Source organism: Malurus melanocephalus, unplaced genomic scaffold (assembly GCF_030028575.1).
Source record: "Malurus melanocephalus ecotype Western Australia unplaced genomic scaffold, MMel_1.1 scaffold_48, whole genome shotgun sequence".
Taxonomy (NCBI): Eukaryota; Metazoa; Chordata; class Aves; order Passeriformes; family Maluridae; genus Malurus; species Malurus melanocephalus.
In genome coordinates, this window is record NW_026623280.1 from 1399932 (window position 1) to 1426064 (window position 26133).

Consider the following 26133-nt stretch of genomic DNA (forward strand, 5'->3'; position numbering starts at 1 on the left):
TTATTATTTGGCTGCAATGGGATTCACATAATCTAAATAAGTGAAATTGTGTACTCAACACTTGATGTTGTTGCATTTATTTATTTATTTATGGGTAGTATAATCTCAATAGTAAATGAGGCATAGGAATTAAGAATAGAAATTTCATCTTAAAAGCAAAATAAAAACCTCCTTGGTCTGAAAAAGGAATAAATGATAATTTGGTCATTTCAGTTTTGTGATTTTCTGCATTTTATAGCCATATTGCCTTTGTGCCTCCCAATTCACCTAAAATTACAAATACATGGCATAGCTTGTACTAAATTCTAAGTAGAATCCAATCCAGTTTCTTTTAAATGATCTCAATATTATTTCACTACAAATGGCTAAAAGGCAGGAGGCTACTTTTATTGTAATGAAAAGTTTACATAGGAAAAGAATTTCAAAATCCGTGTASAAACCCCATCTTGCCATTCATTTACTGCTAATTCAGATTTATTTCTGCATATAAACTTGAGGTTATAGTCTGTGCCTAGACCTTAAATGCACCAGCGGAAGGATAAAAAAAAATCCTTCAAAATACCAGTTTTTCCCCCACAAGTACAATTGTTCTTGTGCCTTCTGTGGCTTAAAATTTTCATCTTTTAAACTTTATTTTTCAATTACTACAGCTGCAATAAACACTGACTTTTTTTTTTTCAGCTGTTTGACATAATGTTGATAGCTATGCATATTTTGTGTCTTTTTAAAAATTAAAAAAATTTAAAAAAACAAAGCAGGAGAATACGTTTTTGAAGAAGAGAATTTTTAGAACAGTTTGATAACGCAAATTATTTTTTCTCAATTGTTTGAGCAGCATTCGAGTTTTGAAAATTCTTGTAGAAGCCAATTTTTTGTAACTGTGGTGCAAATCTTGTGTTTTCTTAGCCTGATGAAAAGTAGTATAGAAGCAATATTTCATACGTGACATATGTGCATATACAGATACGTATGTGGTCACACACACACAGGACAACATGTGTGGGCATATGTATGTATATTTACACAGAAACACACACACACACACACAAAAGATGCGTATGAAGTGAAAAGCTTACCTTTTTCCTATCTAGATTAAGAACCTATTTTAGACATTTGTTATGTTTTGTGAAAAGAATGTTCTATTTGAAACTACAAAACATTTAATTCTTACTGTATCTCTGGTTGTTTAATGGGAACGTTTCACATTTAATGGTAAACACGTGGAAGATGTTAGAATGTAGTAATTATTTAAGGAAGTGTTCACCCATGTATTCCTGAGGTTTGCTTTGTGCCTCAGTATTATTTAATTAAAGTGTTTTAAGTTTGCAGAATCTTTGTTACTGTACCAGGTATGTGGGTGAACATTGAAAATCGAGGGGAACTTTTATAAAGCAATGTAAATATTCAACCTTACGGCTGTTCTTGCATAAAAACARAAGATTTTAATAACTACATTCTGAAAACATCTGTTGAATTTATAAGAAACACTACAGTAACTRTGTAGATAGTTAAAAGCATTCTTGAAAATCCAGCTCTCTACTTTTAAAAGTTAAGTCTCTTTCATCAGATGTCAAGGGAATGGGTAATACAGTTTCTGTAAAATTGCAGAATTTTTTCTATGTATATGAAGTCAGTTAATAGAAAAATGTTTTTTTTCCACAGGTTAATATTAATTAAGAAATAAAGGTGAAGATTTTGTGGCTTTAAAGATAGGATTTTCACCAGCAGCATTGAAAGATTATACATATATATATATACAGAAAGATATATATATATATATATTAAAAATGGAAAGTGGTTTACAAAACCCCCAAAATGAGCACTGTACATGAGAAGTGAAAGCAAAAACTATATTTGCCATGTGTATTATATAGCAATCATTGGTGTTAATAGTGCAAATGTTTCCTTCTGGTACCAACTATGTGTTTGAAAAATCCAATACGCATTGTTTTCAAAAAGCTCCCCTTAAGGAATGTAACTGGTTTATATGAGTAAGCAGTTACTGTATTGCACTTAAATGTTCTGTTGAAGGAAATGCAATTTTGTTTTCTGTAGAACTGTTGGTTGTAAACCATCTATAAACTGAAGCTAAAAATGCTCATATTTAGAGCTGGGATGAAAACTGGTATTTAACCTTTGTATCTTCTTAGGAATATCCTTTTTAGTGTATGAAAGGTGGTGGCACTATGACTTTATTCAGTCTTTTCATCTGAGCCACAGTCACCTCTCTCCCAAAGCAGCCACCTTCCAAATGCACAAATACTGGGATATGTAGAAACAAATCTAGAAGAAACAGTGAGCTTACATTTTTCTCTAAAATCCATACTTTCTGTATTAATTGTACCACTTGAGTGAGGTAGTAGGCAAACACAATAACCATCTCATTACCATATAACGTGTTAGAGTCACAAACTCAAAAAGAAGGAAAAAAAAAAGCCTCTTTAGGTTGGTTTTAATGCTGCCCAGAAGAGTCAAAGGTTAAGGTTTAAACTGATATTGTCCCAGCCATTACTCATATGTATATAGTTACAAAAGTGACAAAACACTGCCTTTATATTATTTAGCAATATGTTGTAAATAGCATTATTAAGCTCTTTTTTTTTGTAATAAAGACCCTTTAATTTGAAGATAGTACAATAACTGAACTGATAAAGTCAATTTTTGATTTTTTTTATTTTATTTTTTAGCTAGAGGCAATTTCAACTGTGGATTTTTTTGTTGTCGTCTATTGTTCTGAAGACTTTGCATAATTTATTGGTTTAATTTATCCTAATTTATTTGATGAAGGTGTACAATTTTGTATTACCAAGGATGTACTGTAATATTAATTGATGACAAGATAAAACAATAAGACTCCCCTGTCCGTTTGGAAAAAAAAAAAAGGTGCAGTAGACAATTGATTGAGAAAAAGTTACAATTCTAGCTTGGCAGCTACTAAATTTAAGATAAACACAGGAAAAATGTTTGGGGGGGGGTGGATTTTATTTTGTGTGTTTAAAGCTTTTGTATACTCTCCAGACTTTTACCTTTTTGCTTTGTACCACTTAAAGGATACAGTAGTTCAATTGCCTTGTGTGCCTTCCATCTTCTCTAAACTGAATGTATGTGCAGTATATATGCAAGCTTGTGCAAAATAAAATATAAATTACAAGCTCATTGCCATTGTTCACATTTATTTCCAAAAGTTTATGCTGCCCCGCGTCAAGAGGTGAAGCCCTGAACCGCTCRGCTGTGGCCAGGCTGTGCCTAACACTGTGGTCCTCTGAAGGTTTTCTTTTCCCCTTAGTTCAAATTATTTATTAATGAAACTACCAGCCCTCTTGCAAAATGGATATAATGATTTATGGCCTCGGTGTCCTACCTCCAGCACAGCTCCGGTTAAGATAATGAATGTTATTTTGCAATAGTCTATCTGACAAGGAATAACTCCCTGGAAGAGACCAGTTATGTCTGAGGCAGAGACAACCCTTTCAATTAAATGTAGCCAATGTGGGCTAGAAAGTGCTTTTGTTTATACTGTTTAATCATTTCCTGGTGTACCTGGCATGCCGGTGTCCTGCACTGGGGAGTTCCTCAAGCTGGGTAAATGTAAGGGCAGTGCTTGGGCTGTGGTGGTTCATGTTTGGTTCACATTTGTTACTCTTACCTGTTTGGCCTTGTTAATGGTAGTGACCAGATATCATTCTCTGTTCTTTTTGTTACATTCCATCACTCACAGACCATTTCTGTTTCRAGTTGTATATAACTACTCTGTTCTTACACAATTCCTCAAAATGAATTTGTTCGTGGTTTTTCTCTCACCCTTTAATATGTATCTAAAAATGTTGAGGTTGAGTAGACCTTTGAATTACGTGATTGTCTGTGTTTCAGATATAAAAAGTCTCTTTTTGGCGTAGAATTGGTGCAGATGGCAGTAAGGCTGTAGCTTATTTAGATCACAAAATCCTGCAAGACTTTTCTGATTTTGAAGGAGAAGCATGTTAAAAATATATTTTGATCTGAGGTCATTTATTTTCAGATTCTTCCCTGATACAGCCTCAGGACACTGTAGAGCTGAGCTGCAGCCTGAATCCAGCTTAAGCTTCACTGTAAAAACCAAATAAATACTTCATCTCTACAACAGCAGTTAAAACTCCATGTATTTTGATACAACTGGAGTTGCATTTGTTGGGCCACATTAACAYCMTCTTAAAGAGGTCTGTGGCAGGTMATGAGATTACATCTATKTAGATAAAGTTTAGGTGTGAGATCTTCTCTGGTTTTACCTCAAACAAATTGCTTTTCTTCTTTCCACAKTAGCAAACCAACATACTAGAATCATTTTCAGGTCAAAACACCTGACATTCAGTAATTTCTTAAGGCACTGGCTGYCCCACAGCACTGTCTGAGCATTCCTGCTAAAACAGTGGCATGGTGTGGTGTCAGAGATGGTGAGCGTGTCAAGGTATATGGCTCCTCCACTCCAGAAAGCCTTGAGGAGTTCCTCTGCSAATCTTGGGTCAGAGCAAGCCCAGGGATCCCAGGAGGGAGCTGGAAATGCTTTCCTTGTCAGGGGTGAGCCAAGGAGAGCCAAGACTGCAACCAGAAAGCTGGTTAAGGACGCCCTAGCTGAGGCTGACAAAGGCAGCTACAGATCTCATGGCAGTGCTCATCGKTGTGTTAGTTATCAAGACTTAACTAGATAAGGGAGAGGGAGATCATCCTCAGGTACCCAGTCAGTGGACCAAAGGATCTGAGCTGCATGGGTAATTGCCAGCTCACTCTATCCCCCTCTCAGTCTTTCTCTCAAATATACAAGWTCTGTGATATACAGGACACTATTTGCCATTTTACCCTGCAGTGGAAAGCACACAGATCTCTAAATAAGAAATCCTAGCTGTTGGCATCTCAGAATGCTGCAGGAGTTCAGAGCTAGACTGGAACTTGGCAAGTAGTCCCTGTCACTGCAGAGGGCCAAATCAACTTTCCCAGGCTTCAAGCACCCTGAAATGATCCAAGTTCTGCAGATCTGGCCATCTGTGCTTGGAAATCCTCAGTTCCCCTAATACCTGGAATTTTTACAATAAGAAAGATACTATGTTCTAGCTTGAAATCATAAGGAAAACATGAATTATCCCTGAACAAGACAAATAATAGAACAATTTTATGTCACTGAARCCATCACTAGCAACTGGGGTCTTTTACACATCACATTACTGAGAAGCTGAATGTGGTAGACCGCATTTTGTCATTTCAGAGCCTGAAAGAGTTAATTGCTCTCATTTTCTTGGTCTGTACCCTTATTTATGCCCAGCCTGGGTAGTGCCAACACAATTTCTATGGAGATGATCCCTTCTGATCCAGTCTTCCCTCTTTGTTAGGAGGGAGAGGGAGAGTTGCAGCATACAACTGGCTGTGCTTGGGAAATAATGGCAAATAAGTCCCTCACTCTTTGCAATGGGTTACAGTGCTTCCCCAAACAGACTCATCTTAGTGACTTTTAAAATATGGCACTGTGTTTGTTTTAGGAATACAACAYGCGAAATGAAATCTTTGTTAAATTGTGTTGTTGAATGGGGCTGGAGGGCTCCCAGGGTGAAGGCAGAGCTGCTAGATAAAAAGGGCTGGGGGGTAGCAGGGTTGTTTCCCTGCCTGGTCCAAGTGTTTGACCCTCTGGGCGYATTGCAGGCCCTGCCTGTTCTCCCAGCTTCTCAGGGGCATTTGGAGAAGCTGCCTGTCAAAGCTCGATCAATCGGTGGGTGCAGAAATTGCCACAATGCCCATTTTTGTGTATGGTTTAYTAGCAACACAGCCATACCTGTATCTCAAAGGGATGGAGGAGGTATCTTTTATTTAAATATTAAAWTTTTTTGGACACCCAAATGAATTCTTGTTGGCTTAGGTTAGCCTGAGTCTTTCCAGAGCTGCAGAGCAGAGTGAGACACTGATTCTCCTTCAGAGAAAGGACCCCCCCACTTCGCTCTGCCCAGAGTCTGGGAGGCTGTGATTGCATTTTCATGAATAAATCCTGGGCAAGTGAATAGTGGTACTTTCCCATTTATTTGGGAATCAGTGTGAAAAAACAAACAAACAAACAAACAATCTATTTGCTTCACAACAAAACACATGAAAATTAACTGCTGTTTGTACTCAAATGCAGTTAATTGCATGCACGGTTTAATTTTATCCTTTAAAATTAGGCTTAAGGTTGAGTCTCTATCTAGGCAAAGGAAGATAAAAAACTAGAAAGATGGCACAGAGMGCTAAAGAAATACTACTGGCTCCAATGTAAATATGTTTGCAGTTTGCAAGAGACCTGCCAGTCAAGCAGCTGTGGGAGGTAACARGGGAGAACGCACGAGAGGAAAAAGTCTTGTGGCAACAGTGGCCAGTTTCATTATGGCCACTGCCAGACTGTGAAACAACTCTGGGGGCTTGAAATCCTATTGCCTATTAAAACTGGGCATGACAGCTCTTTTTTATGCTTCACCAACCAGAGATGGAACAGTGTCCTAGGGGAAATAAGGAAAAATATTTATTACAAGTGTTTAACACCTTTTAGTACAAAACAACCCTAATATGCAGCACTCAAGGATAATTCATGCCAGCACATGTAAAACCAAGGGAAATCGTTTATCAGCTCAATAATTTGGTCAGAGCTTTTAAAGGAAGAGATGATGCTCCAGTCAAAACCATAAGGCCAGATTTCTCTGAAGTGGAGGCACTTTAGATTTTTTTTTATCATTATTTTTACAATTCCTCGGTAATCCACACAAGGCTCTGACAACACACCCACCCCAGGGACTGCACGGCTGCCTGACTSGGGTTGAAGATTGGCCATTCAGACCCGGGGCTTACCTGCCCCTCATGCATGGCAGTGGTTGCTGGCATATTTAAGAGAGCCACAGGACAGCCAGGGTTGGATCTTGAGCAACCCATGAGGTTTAAACTGCTTCAAAGGCTTATCTGAAAACCGCGCGCCCTGAGCTCTTCTCAGGCTGCGAACAGTCTGGAAGCATGAGGATGCTGGGGTGAAGGGGTGTATTTCAAACAAAATGTGTGTTCCTAAAAAAATGTGTGTGTTTGGAAGCGGGATAATATAAAATGAGGTTCGCTGCTTTCTTACATGAACATTTGCATTATGACATCCCGGATTTAGGGGAAACCTAGAACTCACAAGGGGGGAGCTCTGCCACGCACTGAGCTCCAGAAGGGAAAACCTCGAGCACTTTCAAAAGGCTGCGCTCAAACCTATTCCTGCTGCCGCSGACTGCACGTTCCCATTTTGCAGGGGGTGCAGGAAGGCACGGGATGGTGGCACCCAGGACCCGCAGTGCCCGGTGCGGAGCGGAGCCGCTCGCGTTACTCATTAATCCCTGTTACTCGTTAACCCCGCGCTCGGGGGTCCTGCCCGAGCCCCGCTCACATTGCACAATCCACACGCTGCCGGCTTTATCTCCTAGCTCGAACCTTGCTTTCCGGCATCCTTTCGCATCTTTGCGTGTGGCCGGAGACAATGTTTTAAAATACTGTTTACCCGGCCATTTGCTTTCCCGGAACCTGGGGGAACGGTGGAATTGCAAAAGCCCATCCGTGGCGAGGATTTCCCCCGGCCCGTGAGTCAGGCTTCCTCCCATCAGGAAAGCCCTGCTGCTTAAGCAGTATTTCTTCCCTTCCAGAAATTTCCAGAGTGCTCAGCAGCCTTTAACCAGGGCCAGGGCYGGCTGCTGGCTGCGGCACAGGGCGAGTGACCCGGCGATGGCAGGGAAAGAGCAGGTCAAGGTGTGCTGTGACGGGCAACGGGGAAACCCAGCTCTGCACGGAATGACCCTGGGCAAAGGGCTGGGCACAGGGGCTCTGCCTCGGGCCACACAAGCTGCTCCGTGCTCAGGGCACAGTGGTCCAATGCCAGGGGCCAAAAGGGACCCAGTGGGTGCTGGAGGACAGCAGTGGCAGGAAGGGAATGGACCCCCCATCAYAGCAGTGGGGTGAAGCTGGTGCCCAGTGTCAGGCACCTCTGCTGCCCTTCACGCAGCTCCTTCCCTATATTTCCAAATTTCAGTACCATTCTCACACCTCTTTGGAGGAGGGAAGGGGGGAGGGTGACTGTAATTTTGACAAGGTGAACATGGCAGCAGCCCCGGCAAATAGGTGTGTACGTTGTCCCYACTGTACGGCAGCCCAATGATTCTGGATATAGTCTTACATCACTTGCAAAATTCAGGATTTGTCCAAAACATGGTACTCTTTTTARACAGATAATGTAAGTAATACATAGTAATTTTTATTGTTATTATTAACCTTAAGGAACTTGGTTATTCCAAGTTTATATTTATATATGTGTATAAATATAAATAACATGTAGTTATCCTTAATCTGATTTCAAATGACCTGAAAAGAGRATCAAAAAAGTGCAAGATAGCTGTACAACGGGGGAGAAAATGGTGAGGGGGGAAGGGGGAACGAGGGTGTTGGCTGTAAAAGAAAGAAAGTTATCCCAATTCTAGCACTGCTGGAAAAACGTGAAAGTTATTGCCGCACAAAGAACCTCTTGAACTGCTCTGCCTTCCAAAATTTCTACTGCACTCTCTGCAGTTACTTGTGTATGGCAGAAGCAGCATCTTTGTATTATATGAACAGTCTGCTTCATAATCAAATACCATCTGTCGCTACATCTGAACTTGTTTTCAACATCTGTGCGTTCTGGTCTTAACAAAGCTTTAAAAACTAATTCAAAAACTTTCACAGATCACTGACTAAATATGTACATTTACCATCTTTCATATTGGTTTAAAATATTTCTTCTATAGCTGCATCCCCTTGGCTGGGAATAGTTAAGATGTATACACTGAGTTGCTTTATTAAGCTTATTTTCTAATGGCCTTGGGTAGCCAAGTGCAAAAGAGGGACACTTGCTCAGGCACCGAGAGGACCCATCATATTCTTTCTTGGTGCCAATACAGTCCCTTTCTGCCAATGAGAAACCTGAAAGTTGATCAGCTACCATACCCCAATTACTCAAAATGACACTACAGATAAAACTGCAACCAAGGGGAGAATCAACTGTATGGCTTATATGCTGCTAAAGTGTGTCTGAACAAATGGTGAAGTAAAATCATGAGAGCCCTCAGGAGGATAAGTACGTTGTTACTTTGCACATGCTTCAGAAATGTGAAGTACATCTTTACAGAACTTTTGGCCAACCCCCTGGCAGATGTTGACCAGTTTTGCTTATGTATACATCAGTTGCAGAACACTAAAACAGAGATTGGAAATTTTAATTTAGTCAAGGCAGTTGGGCTAAAATGATGGCTTTTGTTGAAACCATTAAATAGAGCTGCCTAATGAAGTACAGTACAGCACTGGCAAACCAAGCCCTGATGAGATGCAGCAGCTTCCAAACTGCAGCCCTGGAAAAGGGAAGAAGGAAGCTCGCAAGTCTTTAACTAAAGTGGAATGGCGACAGCCCTTGTAAAGCTGCGTTTGATTTTGTGTTTGAGGGCAGATGCACTTGTACATTATTGCCCTGACATTTTAACCATTAGTTGGAAATGTGCCGTTGCAGTTCCTGCCATATATTTCTCAATCCTATTTGTTAGAAAGTGAGCTAATAGACAGCGTGATGAAGTGATCATAAATTCACTTTCAAAGGGCATTTGGGTTCAGAGCCTAAAGATTGAATATGGCAAATTCTTAGGCATGGGGAAGAAGGTGGGGGCCAGGAGGGTCATTCTCACTGATGGGTTCAGTGATTGATTCCACTACAGAACTATATTTGCCCTTTACTCGGCTGTTTAACACAGAATAGCTATAATAGATTCCCAATCCATTATTCCTCTTCTTCCTCAGGTCACCATGAAGTGAAAGAAAATATAACCTTGGCTGTGATAAAATAAACTTTAGCATTATCAGGTGTTTGGAAATTGGAAGGCGTCTGATTGTCTGATAGACACAAACACACACACACACACACAAAGGGTTATAATATAATTCTCCRTGCTGCCTCTGACAAATGGTTATTACTGTTCACTATAGGTTTTTCGCTCATGCAATAATATGGTGTCATGCAAGTCCACACAGCCTTAAAATTCTTCTTATTATACACAGCCATCCAAAAATCACATGCAGAATGCTGCTCTTTTAATGGTGAYTAGCAGCATTTTTTTTTTAAAGATAGGTGGCTTAGAACAAAWTTTGCTTTGAGAGAGAAAAGAATTATCTGAAAGGCAAGATGAAAATGAGTGTTTTAGCACAAGGCAGCCCCAAAATATTTTCAATAATTAGAAGAGACTTATGTTCCATTTCACTGTTTTATGTGTTATATAGTATAAAGCAAGTGCCACTGTAGTTAAGTGTTTGTCAGCATTTCCCTTGTAAATCCTGGTTTTCCAGAGGGCTGCTATAACTTGCCAATTTCAAATCGCACTGGGCTAACACTCACTATCCACATTGTCAGCCCAGATGCAAATTTCTGTTGTTGTTATTACCAAAAATGAAATCAAGTGAAGCTGCTGGTTTTTAGTTCACGGCAAAAGATGATGGTTGGGAAGTGGGGGATGGTGGTGGTTTCTGTGCCTTTTTTTTCCCCTGTTGCTCCTAGTTGGGATATTGCTGCTGCAGTGGTCAGATTGAAATGGGTTTGTTTTGAAAGGGATGCAAAAGGAAGTTAGGGTATGGATATTTTTTTGTACACCCCAAAAAATAAGTGACACATGGAGGGCTCAGGCAGAGAAGAGGAGAGAGAGAAGGGAGAGCATTCTGATGTGGTACATCTTCTTCTGATGTAGTACAATTCACTCCCAGCCAGGCAGCTGACCCCATCCCAAGCTTTGGTTCTGCATCTGCATCCCAGACCTCGGTCAATTCAGCAGTGGAATCCCGCAAGAAAACACAAAATTTTTTGACTCAGCAGAAGCAGCTCCAGTGGCGCACAGAACAAAACCCTGGTCTCCTCTTCCCAGCCTCTGGAGCCAACCTTTGGGGTCCCCAACCACCAAGAATGGGCCAACTCTCCTTCTTCAACATCCCCAAAACCTACAWGATCCCACAATGGACACAGGAGAGGACTTTGTGTGTTTGCAGTACCAAAATGTTCTCTGCTTGACAACGGAGCAAAGGAGTGCCTCCTCCACTTTTAATTGATAAAAATTATTTTTTCAATTGAAAAAAATAATTCTGAAGCATTGCTGCCTTCTTACAGATTAAGCCTTTACTATTTAACATCCACACAGTTTTGTTATACTGGAGACAGGTGTATTGAGATGCTCTTGGCTGCTTTCCTCTTCGGATATGGCCCTACACCCATGTGAGGCCTGGACATGAGAATCCCGACTAAAATCAGAATTACACCAGTGCAGGAGTATATTGTAAGTGGAGAAACAGTTCTAAGGTCAAAGGCTTGCATCGAGGAGGAGAGCACTTGTAGGTGTTTACAAATCTAGAGGGGTTCCTGCAAGTGAAGAAACGAGGAGTCGCTGGGTGAGCAGTTGTTATCAGCTCTAGAGAGGCTAAAAAGTGGTAATATCAYACTCCAGCTGCCCAGAGAAAGACAAATTCGAGAATATGTTCATATCACTTGGAATATATCCACAAATTTTCTAGTGCTTTAAATCAGCTGATGTGCCTCRCAGAGCTGTCAGTTGGGGGTTATATCTCATTGGGCAGGTTGGGGTACAGCTTGTCATAATTTTGGTGCTCTCTATGGAGAGACTAAGGTCAGCAAAAGAGACTTTGACATCAGCAATGTGACATCAGCTTGTGTCGGGTGAGGTTTCAGCCTGTGAACAGCATCAGCAGGTTACCTTTKTAAGCCATTGCCCAGGTCCCTCCTTCCAGATCTGCAGCGGTCAGAGACACCCCAAACACCACTGCAGCATAGAAAACAAGGTCCATATTAGTCAYACGCTGTTTTCCCCACCTGGAAAATTCTTAGGTAGATTCCACTTGAAAACAAAGGGCAATTCCCTGCCAATTTAGTGTTAAACTAGAATGCCACTTTCATTCTATGTACAAGCCCCAAACTTCCATATATTGATACATTCCAATGCAAAATTCAAGCTTTGGGATCAGAGGACCCCAGCTAAATGTCAAGAGATTTCCACATTAAAAAAAAAAACAGCCCTGGATTTGCCCTCTATGTAAGGCATACAGCAGATAAAACCAATAATACCTTATCTCCTCCCATGACTTCCTGGCCAGGAGCAGCAGCAATATATATTAAGATATCAATTGACTGTTTACAGGATTAAGTAAGGAACAGCTGAAATCAGTCCTTGCTTTTATTTGAGTTTAATTCATCCAGTCAGAGATCTGTGTGGTAACCACCTATAATAAAGAAATAATAGCAATAATAACAGAGCTTTGCACTTTTACAGCATCTTCCACTGAAAGTTATCTCAGTGTGCTTCATAAACATTACTCCTGCACCCATTCCTTCAATTCCTCCACTTTCTCCTCATCTTAATCTGTAGAATCTGCAGTAATATGATAGCATGGATGGCCTGACAAATAATATAAGGCAAGCTGTTACCTCAGTAAAATACAGAAAGAGCAAGGTAARGTTATGTGGAAAATACGAGGGAAATTCAGTAGGCTAGAGACAGTATATATTCATTTTGCTAACATATTATRTGCTCAGTTAAGGATAAGAGAAAATCCATACATTCTGCTAGCTTCACTGATATTCTTGCATTAAAGGAACATAAATCAACCTGCACCWCTCGGCATGCTGGGTTTCTGAGACAAAAAATGGAGAGGAAGAAAAATATCAGCGAAGAAAGTTTGAAAATACATGGGTTTCATTTCTTTATGGCACATAATATTTTCTAAAATCTCAGCCTTATGAACACATAAGGCTGAGATTTCACATGTGAGTAAGTCCCAGCAWTGAAAGGTGGCAGGAGGTGTAGGCATGGGGTTGCAGTTCAAAATTTCCCAGAACAGCAGTGCTGTCCTCTAGGGTTGTAGGGCAGATAGCTCATTAAACACAGTTATGAGACAAATAAGAAATTCTAACAAATACTCTCGCAGGTATTGTATTCAGTGTCTTGAACTGACTTCAGCACAAGGAAAGAGGGTGCTATTTACTCCAGGAAATTCATCCCTGGAAGCTTAGCCTGTGTCCAGTGGAAAACTTCCKGGAGTGAAATTCCCTCCATGTGGATAGCCAGCACAAAGCCCATAAAGCATTAAGCTTATGGGAATGACTTCTTCTGTTCCAGTGCTTTAATTGAAAGTGAAAGGTAAACAAAATTTAAAAGATGAGGACAACACCTGAGAATGCACAAAATYGTGCAAGCAGGCAGATTTGGGAGAAAAATGCACAATAAAGAGGAGTTTTGTAAGCGGAAAGTGCTTTTAGTCAGGAAAACCCCATCGTTCCACCAGTACCAGAGGCCTTTCTCCTCTTGCATTGCATTAGGTTTGAAGATTCTCTCCACAGAGAAGCTGATCCCTCTGTGACTAAGTGGTCATTTCCTTCGCTGGGCAAATCCAGGTTTTAACTGAGCACAGTGAAATGCTGGGAGAGTCATGGAAAGGGGGACAAGCACTGGACTCCAGTGACGGACCAGGACGAATGGGACACCTGTGATGTATGCCCCAACTTCTCCATCCATAAAATACAAGCAGCAGGAAGTATCTTCCTGTGCTAARTGTATTGAGAGGGGCTGTGTGTGCAAACAATAAAACTCCTTCCAGCTATTACCCCCCCAGCAGTTTCCTTCTGCCCTCCCCCTTTCCTCAGTCTGACAGTGTCTGTAGCACTAGCCCAGTAATTGAGCATTTTCGTGCCTCAAATTCACTGATATTTAATTTTTATGTCATTCTCAGAACCTATCACATATTTGTTTTGATTTATTCAATATTGATCCTTTCTCTGACTTTCGAGCAGCTATCACCTTCCCCGCCCGTTCCCAGAGAATCTGCCAAGCCAGCAGTTTGTGATTTTGTCATAATACATGTGTTTCATTTTCCGAGTGGCTGTCACAAGCATCTCACAAATGTTACATCCCCTCTTTTTATTCACACGTTCTGTATATTCAGTGTTCCCAGAGATGGGCTTTTCTTGTGTGGAGAAGCAAGGCTTTTTGTATCAGTTTGCAGGATACAAATCTAAACCTTTTTTAGCAGAGAATGAGGAGCTTTATTTTTGCTGGATTTGAATAAATGCTCTTATCTGGCTTTCTACAATACACTATGCACACGAGAGCAGAAAAGAGAAAGCTGACTGAGGCGAACCCGGGGCCACATTTTCTGAAGTGTCGAAGTGGCTTCAGCATGTTTCACTTTGTTAGCAGCCACTTGCATTTTGCTTGCTCATGGTACACAGGCACGTCCCCATTTCACAAAATCAGTGYAAAATATTCTAAGCTGCCTTCCCCAAATCTGTTCTTTGTCAGTTTTGTGTGACACTACTGGGAGTCTTTTCCAGTGTGGCCATGGCAAGGAGGCCAAATATCACAGGTCTAAACATCTTACTGTTAGGAATTACGCTCTTCCAAGGAAGCATGAAACAAAGCCCATACCATGTTTTGTTAAGAGCACAACCAGCAGACCAAGGGAAGTTCTCAAACCCCTCCATTCAGCTCCATCTGGAATACCACCTCTCTCAGCTCTGGAAGTCAAAGAGGATATTGAGACATTGGAAAGGGCCCAGCAGAAGGATACCAGGATCATTGGCACATTAATGCTGAGGAAAGATTGAAGCAACTGGTCTTATTTAAGAAGGTGAAGAGGAGGCTGGGAAGGGAGGTCTCTAGTCAATACTTGAAGGGTAGTCACAAAGTCAATGCTTGAAGGATAATCACAAAGACACCCCAGCTGGCCTTCTTGGTAGTCACAGACAGTAAAACAAGGAGGAAAAACTGATGCCYAAAGATTTTTYGCTTTTTAAATATATTTTAATAGATTTGTAGCTTTTCAGATTTTTAACACATACAGGTATAGCTTCTAGCATTTACTTACACTTTAGAATAGTAGGTTACCCTTTCTAACACATTATATCACATTCTTGAAATTCTATTTAGTCTTACTTTTAGGAAAAGAATTTCCAAGAAGAACATCTTGTTTTACCCCAGCACCTGGGAGACATAACAAAATATAGGGCRAAGAGCCCCTTGGATTCTCACCARTAGCTCTAATAGGGTGTGTTTCCAGGACAAGTGGTCTCATATTGGGTGTACTTGCTAGATACACTAATTAATCAAACTTATGAAATTGTGATAATCTGATGCCACACGTGCTCAGAGCTATATTTTATGTGTGTGAAAGCTTTCATTAAGGAATGGCTCCTTCTATTTCCACTTTAATCTTGTTTGGAAAGTTTTTCTTTCTATTCCAGGCTAAACAAAGCACGAGCTGTGGCCCAGAAGATTCAGGACASACATTAAGGAACACTTACTCACTGGAGGAGTAAATTCCTAGTGCAGGAACRAGCTACCCAAGAGCTGGTATCTCTGTCCATGGAGGCTTTCAAGACTCATCAAGGAAAGAAACCGAAGCAAAACAGATGTGACACTATCTGGCCAGTTAGAAATAGCAGGGCACTGAGGCGGAGGTTGAACAAGATGACCTCCAGGGGTCCCTTACATTTCATATTCYTTGGTCAAAAAGTGTTCTGAAGGTTCAAAGGAGCTTTTCCAAGGAGCCCTCTGAGAGCATTCACACATACACACTGACAGAGGGAGAAATCAAACACAGCTTCCAATACAAACAGCTTCTCGAGATATTCTGCCATCAAAGCTGAGCTCCTGTGATCCCCACAGGCATTTGAGACATGAAGAAGGGTAGAATATACAAGTCTGAGAAAAACAGTCTTTGTGTTGTTTACACTCAAGTTTCTAGTCTTATCTCACTACGAAATTCTTGTACCACTTGGGAAACCCCCAGCTTTCTGCAGAGGCCACCGCCAGCTTCCTCCTAGTTCTTCCCCAAACCATTTCTCTTCTTTAAACTGTTTTCCCCTCCCGCCCCAGTGAGCTTGCATTCTTTCTAATTCCACATGCTGACATTATTTGGGTTTTGTCTCTATTCTCTCAGGAACATGCCATCTTGTGTAAACCCGAGATCTGGCTCCTTATCTCCAGTAATTTCCACTCKCAGCAGCCTCAGAAATAACTGGTTAATTAGAGGCATATGCTCGGGGGCTGTGTCCATTTCCACAGTTTATGCTGTGTCACTCGTGGGGGAGCAATGGTGGAAGAATCTGTCCTTTTCTATGGAGAAATATCTTTCGTTTTGTTGCTCCACCCCAGGCAGCTYACAAAGTAAAAAATGGGGAAATTCAGAGATGGGGCAGACTTCTGCACGGATTCTTTTCAATAAGCATTTCGCTGCATTACCATTTCTGCTTTCGCGTCCAGTGTCACCAGGGAACGGTTCAGCATAAACACCTCCTGAGGAACGGTTCCAGAGCCTAATGCCAACCTGAGACAGCTGCTGATGCTGAACAACATCATCAAGGGCCCACTGTCCCTTCCTGCCACTCCTCCTCCTTCACTACCAGTGAAAGAACTATGAAAAGACCAAGAGCTGGTGTACAGCCAACAAGAACTAAAGATCTTGCAGCTGGTTGTACCACCTGTGCCTTGTGAAATTCCAGCCAAAACAACGTCCCCTCCCTCCCCTCAGATAACCCCTTCATTAGAGAGAAGGGCATCCCATTTGACAGCTCCATCAGCGGGAGGGGCACGTGCAGGGCAGCAGGTAGGGCGGGCAGCAACTCCTACCATCCCCAGTGGCCGTGGGTGCTGTCCACTCGTGTGTCCTGGGTGTGCCAGGCCTTGTGGGGCAAGCCCAAACCCCATATGGTGCCAGATATATATAGCTGCTCAGTGCCACCCTGCTGAGCCAGTGCCAGCACACRTCACGTGGCGCTGCCTTTATTTGGGCTGGTTTGAGGGAGATGTACAGAATCCATGAGGGAAAGCGCTGATACATGTGGCTCTGACACAAAAGGAAGAATCCTTCTCTTAGGGCCATAGAGCAAATCCAGTGTTCTGGATTCCCCCATTACTATCAAAGGGCATTATTTGTATGTAGCCAGAGCACATTGTCTCAGGACACATCCCRCCACAGCTCTGAGGGGGGAAATTTGCTTGAAGAATGCTAGAAATGGGTCTGTAAGCCATTAGGTGATAACATTCTTCAAGCGTCAAAATATTACACATATTTGGTTTTATCTTTTACTAGAAATTAATGTTTTTATTAATAATGTTTATTTTAACTGGACTAGAAATGGCAGAGGAACAGTTAAGATGGAAATTATGCATCTTCACTCCCTCTGAGCCACATATTTATTTTAATTTGTGTGTTTTCACATGCAACATGAGCTTACACCCCTGTCCTGCTCGTGTCCATGTCTTTATTTAGATTCCATACTGTGGATGCTAGAGAGAAAGGAGACCCTAAACAAGCATGCCTGGATATAACCAGAGGATTAATTGCTGTGATTACAGTGCACACCCTGGTGACTAATGAGAGAGGTGAGACCTTCCTTTTCACAAGCACTTGGTCGAAAGGGAAGCTCCTGATGCTTCCTGCCTTCAAACACACAACTGACCAGCTTTGACTCTATCTGGTGAAGGGCAGCAGCATTCATATGCAGTGGCTCATTAGAAAATATCAGCATTTCAGCTTTTTTATCCAATTAAAAACATCTGGCACTAGGGTGATCCAGCTGGCAGCCCGTGGCTCCATACCTAAGTTGTGGAATGGCTGCACTCGTGGTTGCCTCAGCAGAGACCAAGAGCAGCTGCYGGAGCAGTGCTGAAGGCTGAGTGCCTCTGCTGCATCCCTGTTCAGCTGAGGGTTTCCACACATCCCCTGGAGGCAGGACTGCTGCCTGGGGCACAGCTGGAGCTCAGAGGGTGGGCATCTCTTCCTCCTGGMCTACAGCAGGGAAAGGGCCAGGGGCAGCAGCACCAGCTCCTCCACCCAGAAGTTTRGGGTTTGTCCTATATGGAGTGTGCTATTAGAAGCTGGTCTCCTAATGAGGGTCACCCAGCATTGTCCTGGAATCACTGGGAACATTTTTAAATAATCTCTCACCACAGAAGCTACTTGGCAGGAGAATTTCATTCTGCATACTTAGTTCTCTCTAGCAATTTCTGCCAYGGAATTCGTACTGTTCCCTATTGACTCCTCAGGGTGGTACTGAGAGGAAATGCACCATGACCTTCATCAAAATAAGAAGTACCATTAATACAAGTCCTATTCTTTCTCTGCTTTCCTCACAGAGTTAAGCGAGGCACAGGAATCATCAAATTAAATGGCTGGGTCAGCTTAATGTAATAAATCTATTAGTTCATATCATCATATATTTGATTTATACCACCCCAGACAATTACTAGCATGTCATTTCTTTGTTTAGGGATTTTTAATTTGAAAGTGTTCTAATCCTTAGTGTCAGCTGTTCCTGGTGGGTGATGACATATCTACTGTGAGTGAAACATTCTGATGACATATAGAGTGTATGAATCAAATGTCATAAGCATAAATATTTAAGCAATAAGACATGACAGGTAGAGCATTTCTTGGCGATTATCACACACCTCGGGTGGTGTTATGACGAGGCATTTGTCCAAAGGCCAACTGACTTTAACACACTAAAAGTAGCATGATTGCCTGGAAATGTGCTACTTGAAGTGTCTTATTGACATTTTTCCCTTCTCTGRATGACTTCTTCATTTCCCAGTGGGAGCCCCAAGGAATTACCAYTTCCTTCCTCCAGGACAGGGAAAGATTACACCTTTGAAAGCCCTGAGCACCTGAAGCTACATGGAACGGGAGCCTGAAAGAAGAGTAAGCTAAACCTTAACAGAAGACATTCACTGCCCACATTCACAATCTGAATGTGGCTTTGAAAGAGCAAGCCTGCCCTTTCCTGCATTCATAAGTGCTTTCTGGATCAAGAAGACATAGTCAGCATGGAGACAAGGGGCCGAGTAATTTCTTTAACAACACTCAAGGTACAGACAATGTTTGAGAAGACACCACTTAGAAGATGCTTTCTGTAGCTCCTTGCTCTGTTTAATAGCATTACTTTTTCTATGAAAGRTATAAGACTAGGCTGTGAAAAACAGAGGAGTTAGTCTTCACTGAAGGCATGTCAAACACATACTTAATCCTCAAAGTTATAGCTTCAGTTCAATCATCCAATGCTGCCAAAAGCCAAAATGAGATAAACCAACCTAACGCAACTACAAGAAGCTGGACCATTCATACCCCAAGTGGAGCTCAAGTGCCTTGGGCTGCAGGACTGGGATTGTTTCTGTCTGAACTAGATTATGTTAAATAAAACACAAAAATAAATATTGTGACCCTTCGATGCCTCTAGTAATTTTTTTCCTGTTTGCTTGCTGTGAAAGAGAGGAAACATACAGAGGAATTTCCKAATTTGGACAGCTCTGCACCATCCATGGTGATTTCTGCTGTGATCACAATACATTGCCTTTTTGCATAAATACTTGGCTTAATASAAATAGGTGGGAGAATAAATATACRTATCYAGTGCACCTCACTRAGGAAAACAATGGGCYACATTCATAGGATGAAATTAAGAGCTGCAAAGCAAATKTTAGGCATAACTGACTCCCTCAGCAAGTCAGTTCCTTGGCAATGCACAGGCAGAGCCTGGCTTAAATTTCACAGATATCTAAATCATGCTTAACTTTTGGTTTTGAATTGGAAGGCAAATGCTACATCTTTTTCTTTTACYCCCACCAGCCAGAGAGCTCATTGGAGCAATCAGGAGTAATGGCAGTAGCCATAACAGCATTTTCCTGCACCAGATGAGATGCTGATGCTTCTAGGGAAGCTTCTATGGACTTCCTGTCTAGTAATAAGGTGAACCCCATATTTTTTTGTGAAGAAGGAGCCATTCTCTCTGATCTGGATGCAAATCTCCCACTCTTCATTCCTTGGCTAAAGCTCCACAGCAGCTTCAGCACCAAAGTTCAAGTTTGTTCCTCAGCGTACAAAAATCAGCAAAGCCCTCACCCTCAGTAGCATTTCATATTCAAATCACAGGAAGGCCAACRGGACAATCTCATGCAATAAAGTAACAGGAAAATTCAGAGGCAGAAAAGACACCAGCAAAGTTTTCTTTGTGATCATTGTTTAACACTGTAAGTAATGAAATATTAATGAAAGTATGCTACTTTCATTTTGTGAGCAATTTAATTCAATTAAAAATAAATGGATCTCCTTGGCTCAGTGGATATACTGATATTCAGCACTGCCCTTAACTTAGTTTCAGCAGCATTTAAACCCAGCACAGCACAAAGTACAGCGACTGAAACATCGCCCCCAGCTAACATCGTTAACTCTTTAAGTCCCAGTGGCACGATTGTGTCACCCTGCTGAACCGACACAGCCTCTCCCAGGGAGTATTGGCTGTGCAGTTTAACTTGTAGGAGCAGTCATTTACACCCAGTGTGTTAGCAAAGATATCTTGCACTGGGGACCTGTTTYCTTGAAAGGAAGTAATTTCAGAAAGACTTAGCAGGCCTGCACGGGCCTGAATCTGCTAGCATGCCGTGATCTGGTTAAGTAATATATCTGGGAACTTCATGTCACATAATGTAGAACCATTCTTTTATTGCRCTGAAAGAGCTGTTTTAGATTCCCTTGGAGCCCATAGGCCACGTCTTTCTGATAATAAGAGTGTTATCAATGCTTTAATATTGAACTCAAATCTCTGCGTGAGAGAGCATCTAAGAGCTATTACTCAGTGCTGAAAGCAAAACCCAACTGTTCTGAATGGGGAGGAAAATGCCAATCTGTTGACAAAAAGTTAAACAGAGGTGAAATCTAAACTCTGGCCAACATTTTACAGCCTTAGCGCATTGTTAACTTTTCAACTTATCTGTCAGGAATAGGAAACTAATGTTTAAAAACAATGTATTGCTTTTACGAGCAAGGTCAGCATTTGTTAGATTTCAGGGTTATGCTGAGCAGAGCCAGCCAGGGCTGCACAGAAAGAATCTCTTAGCACCCAGGGGCTGAGGTTTTTTTTCAAAAGTTAAAATGTACAAACCTATTTCATTCCCATTTTTTTCCACGCAACCAGGAGGAGCTCTGCTCTGACATTTTTGTTCAGCCTCTGTTTTCATGTGTGACAGTACTAGCTGGAGGTTAACATCTCTCAGAAGGGGCTGTTGAACAAACCCTATGTCAGAGGAGTGGCTGCTGCATTTTGCTTTGGGGGGAGCTTGGGTTCAGGGTCACTCTGCTCTCTTCCAGGGGCGAGGTCCAGATTTGTGCGTCTGCCCCTTGGACAATGCCAGGCTTTGTTCTTGCAGCAAAGCATCCTTGCTCAGCCATGCAGTTCCCAAGGAGCTGTGTAGGTAAGATAATACAGGGGAAGTGGAACAGAGAGTCATTCTCTGTGAGAGAGACAGAGATCTTGTTCAGAAAACGTGGCTCAAGGGTGTTTTCCCTATATGCTTTTATATTAAATCATCCCACCTCGTAAGCTCAGAAAGGATTTGATCCATGAAGCAACTGCATKGACTAGCAGTTCATGGTGTCGCTAGAAACAATCTGTGTGCAATGTCCACTGCACAGTAAACTGGCCAAAGAGAGAGAAAAAAATGGTTTAATGCAAAACAAAGAGCTTCTAAAACATGTGCAGTGTGTGCTGCCACATTYGTGAATTTGCTTTCCTGACAGATACTTCCCCTCTCTTTCCTTACCAATAAACAGGTGGGAAAGACTTAACCTTTTTGTGCAAGCAGTAAAAAACACCAYGATTTCCAGTTTAGGATGGAAATCCCAGTAACAGAGAGGAATTTTTTATCGCTCACATTGAAACAAAATTTATTTGTCATAGAATTACGAATATTTGTGGGTTATATGCAAATAGGCAAAAACTGCTTTTGTGAAAAAAAAAAAAAAACCACAGCACAAAATGATTTAGGAGTTCAATCCCATAAAAGAGCTGAGAAATTGCAAATACCCAAAAATTACCAGCTTTTGAACGAGTTGTAGAACTAGGTTTGCCAACAAAAAGTAATATCTAAATACAATTATAAAAGCCACACAACAACAAAAAGGCACAACAGGCCTCATGAACAACCTGGGATAAATTGTTTGACCAGTTCTAGTTGAGGTATCTTTTGTACCTTCTGTCCCATGTGCTTGGAGGCTTCCCAGCTTGTTTTAGTCTCTCTAAGAAAATGAAAACYCTCAAGACACATTAGGGCTATTTAAACAGTTCTTAAACAGAAAATAATAGATCWAAAAAAATTGAAAAAATAAATAAATAACCTGATGTGGGGTATGAATGAGAAGTCATGTTTAAAACTGATTTCCAAGTCTGCTACCAACGTGGACTTCCCTGCTCTTTTGTCTACTTCAAAAAATAGGCATGGTAAGAAAAAGAAAGAAATGGTGGGGGRAAAAAAAGGAAAAAAATATGGCAAAAACTGCAAGAGGTAAGGCTAGTGTTCATGACAAAACAGAGATACCAGAGTCTGTAAAAAAACCCATAAATACAACTCAGAGAAGAAGGGAATCTCAAGACCTGTGATTTAGTCTTGACTCTCCACAGTCAGCCATTTTTCTGATCTTCTGCTCATTATTCATAAAATAAATGTGACGGCACCTTCTTTTTCCTCCAAGTTACAGGTTCTATTTCCCTAGGTATGGGATATCTCTTACTGAGGATGCACACTCRTGTGGTTATTAAGGGAGAGAGAGACAGGGACTCTTGTTACACGGGCCTAGAGGAGCATTTACAATCATTCTGATCTCCCAGACATGCAGGTGCAACTACTCATGGCCAGCCAGTTCCTGCCATCCATATACACATGTTCCTTTGAATGCCAGATTGTACCTACCCACCCACCCCAAAATAACATCCATCTGATTAGCATAGCACCTGGACCATCCACATTTCCCAATGCTGAGCCMCTTCTTGAAAAGAAGGGCCTGGCTTCTAGAAAGGGGAGAGAAAAAATGGATGCTGCAACAGAGGTTATAAATTGCCAAGTGGCCAATTCAACTGATGCACGTGAAAGGAAAGGATCTACTCGTCCCATTTCTTCTCAGACCCTGCGGTTCTGTCAGCAGAAAATAGGCTTCTTAGCCCAAAGTAGGTTCCAYGCTGTATGTTTCCTTCTGAGCACATTGCTCCAGTCTGTGCCCGTGCTCTCTGCAGGCTTTGATCACTATCAGAGTTTGATTTTCTGCATTGCCTCTGTACTGATGCCTGCCCAGATTCACCACACAGGCATCAGACACCACCACAATAAAACAGGTTTGTTTCTCCAGCAGATAGGATTGCCCATTTATTCTAATCCTGCTTACCTTAGCAATGCTTACGTGGCATATCCATTGGTCAGCTACCTATTTCTAATCTTCTTTACTGGCACAATAGGATGAAATGGAAAGGAATATTTTCAAACATCCTTCGTGGCACTTTCAGCCCAGCAAGAATGAGTTGCTCCAAAAAAACGAGCTCTAAACTGATCCCTTTACAACTCAGAAGGCTGATCTGAAGGCCTAGAAGGAAGCATTTTGTGGCCAGAGACACCAGAGCTGAGATTCTCAGCTCTGGTGGTCTCAGATGCACAACSAGCTTCAGCTGAACCGAGAGGAATCATGCATGCAAACCCAAGTGAAAAGTCAGTCTTGCATCTGTGGTGTGCACTCTGCATTGCAGCCAAGATACATATTTCTGAGCAAAAGTTTGAACAGACTTTTAAATTATAATGCCATCAAGTAGAGCTGGCTAGCTGAAAAACATTTGCTTGGGGCATTCAAGATCGTATACAAATATTCTCCAGAGCTGCAAAATGTAGCCTAAGCATCAGAAGCTCTTTCTTGAGGCTTTGTCCAATCTTCAACAGTGTATTTTTCAAAAATTCACAACTTTCCAATAGCCTGTGAATAGCAGGATACAAATATAACATTGTTCAGCATTAAGTATTAAACATGGCCTGAAGCTGTACCACCTGGGGTTCTGATCTTGACAGCTCTCACAAGTTACAAAAGACTTGACTCTGGCCAGAACTTGGACAAAAATCCTCCAAGGAAAATATAAATGCTACATATTTTTGCAATTCAGTAGGAGTTTGCAGTGTTTGCAGAGTGTTGTAACTGACAGCTTTTATAGGCTCTTTCACTTCATGGGGCAAGGGTGTTACCTGCCACATTCCTCCTCAGTTATGAAATKACTTCCCACTTCTCTGAATTCCCCTCTACAACTTCCACATGACACTGAAATGTCCAATGTTACATTATCAGGTACTGTGGCTGTGTGACCTCGAACAGTTGCTGCTTTTCACTCCAAAGGTAACTGCRTTTCCACAGTGGGTAAATCACTTCCTGTAGATGTAAAGTCTATAAATTGCCTGGGATCCTTTGAGATGACACATGCATGAAGCACTGCTTTCAATATAGTACTAGAATGCAAATAACAATTAWGAGAATCAAAGATGGCAAAAAGAAAAAATCTCCCCTTTTTGCCATCTTGTTCTCTCTTACCCCTTTCCACAAAAACCACAATTGGCACACATCTGCAGATTTAGATACAGAGCTTCACCTTCATATAATCGGACAGCTGGAAGTGGTTTTCTCTCCAAATAGCCCCTTCAAAAGCTTTTGAGCTCCACGTCTGTTCCCTCAAAGAGCCTTCAGTGGGAGAAGCGACACTCAAACCCTTTCCTTCATCAACAGCGATTTTTCCCTCTGCTTCTCTTCCCTCACCTGGGCTTGTGGTGAAAACTCACCGGGACTGCTCTGAGGAAAATCTGTTATGTGCTGACATTGACCAGGTGACAACAAGGTCGGGTCAGGTGTTTGATACCCAAGTCTTTGCGTGTAATTATCAGGTAGTATTACAGGTAGCTGAGGCTCAGCACATTTTGAAGGGTTATGATGAAGCAGCTACTTGTCTAAGATTTTTCACAGTAAGATTTTTAAATAGGCAGGTGGAATTTCATTCCTGATTCTATGGCTCTCATGGTCAAACTTGGAGGTTACCTTTTGTGCAACTAAAAATTGTGAATAGGCAATGAGTGGGCTTGTGAGCCCAGAAAGGTGATAGTCAATAGTATCTGTCAGTGGTAAAATATTCKATGAAGTTTTGATATTTGCCACCAGATTTCTTCTCTGATGTTAGCAGATCAATCCCCGTTCTCTAAATCTTCTTAAAACCTCAAACGAGTGCTGCTTTCAACTCTTGAAAGAAAAAGCTATCCACTTTCTGTTTTTTTTTTCTTCTATGTCCAGAAAAGAGTCCAACAGAAGCTTCTTAAATCAACGAGAAGCCTCACTTGGGATTACAGTATCAGTCGGTGGATCTGACCAGACCGGAGTTAAATTACATTTCAAAACAACATTTTAAATACTACAATCACCATTTCTGAGTCTGTTTGCACATATTTCGGTCTGTTTGGCYGTCTTTTAAGCTCAAAACCTTGCCACCACCGCAAAGTTGCCGTTTTAAGCGTAAATCTAATCTAAATATTTTCCAACAGAGGGAAGAAGAAGAAGGAGAAGAAAAGGGGGGCAGAAATAACTTTCCAAATGACACTGGCGGCTTTGAAGGCGGTCTCGCCGCCGCGCTCTCGTTGAGCCAGAGGCTCACTGACACCCAGCGGCTGCGGCGGAGAGCGCAGCGCCCGCCCGGGGACACGGAGCGCTGAAAGCGGGGCCCTGGCAGGCGACATGGGTGTCCTGAGGGTTAAAGAAAGCCTCTTGACTTCATCTCAGGGACCCTTCCGCTTGTTACTCCCTTTGCCGCTGCAAAATCACCGGYTCTTGAAAGGCGCTGAGCTCCCGTTTCTCCCTCTCCGGGCAGCGGTACCGCTCCGGTACATTCAAAAATGAACCCTCCTCTCATGCTCGGCAATGAAAATTATACTCACGCCACCCAAAGCACACTGCTTTTTATTCCTAAAGTCTTTGTTTTAAAAAGGTTTGATGCCCCAGAGAGCAGTCACCTTCTTAATTYAAGAAATACTGGCTACACAGAGACCAGAAGAATATAATCTATTGCTGTGGTGCCCCTAATCACCTGGKAGGGTGTGCCCGTGATTAGGAGGGCTAAGACATTTCAGGGAAATAGCTACTGATCATCTGAGGAAAAAAAAAAAAGGGCTAAGACATTTCAGGGAAATAGCTACTGATCATCTGAGGAAAAAAAAA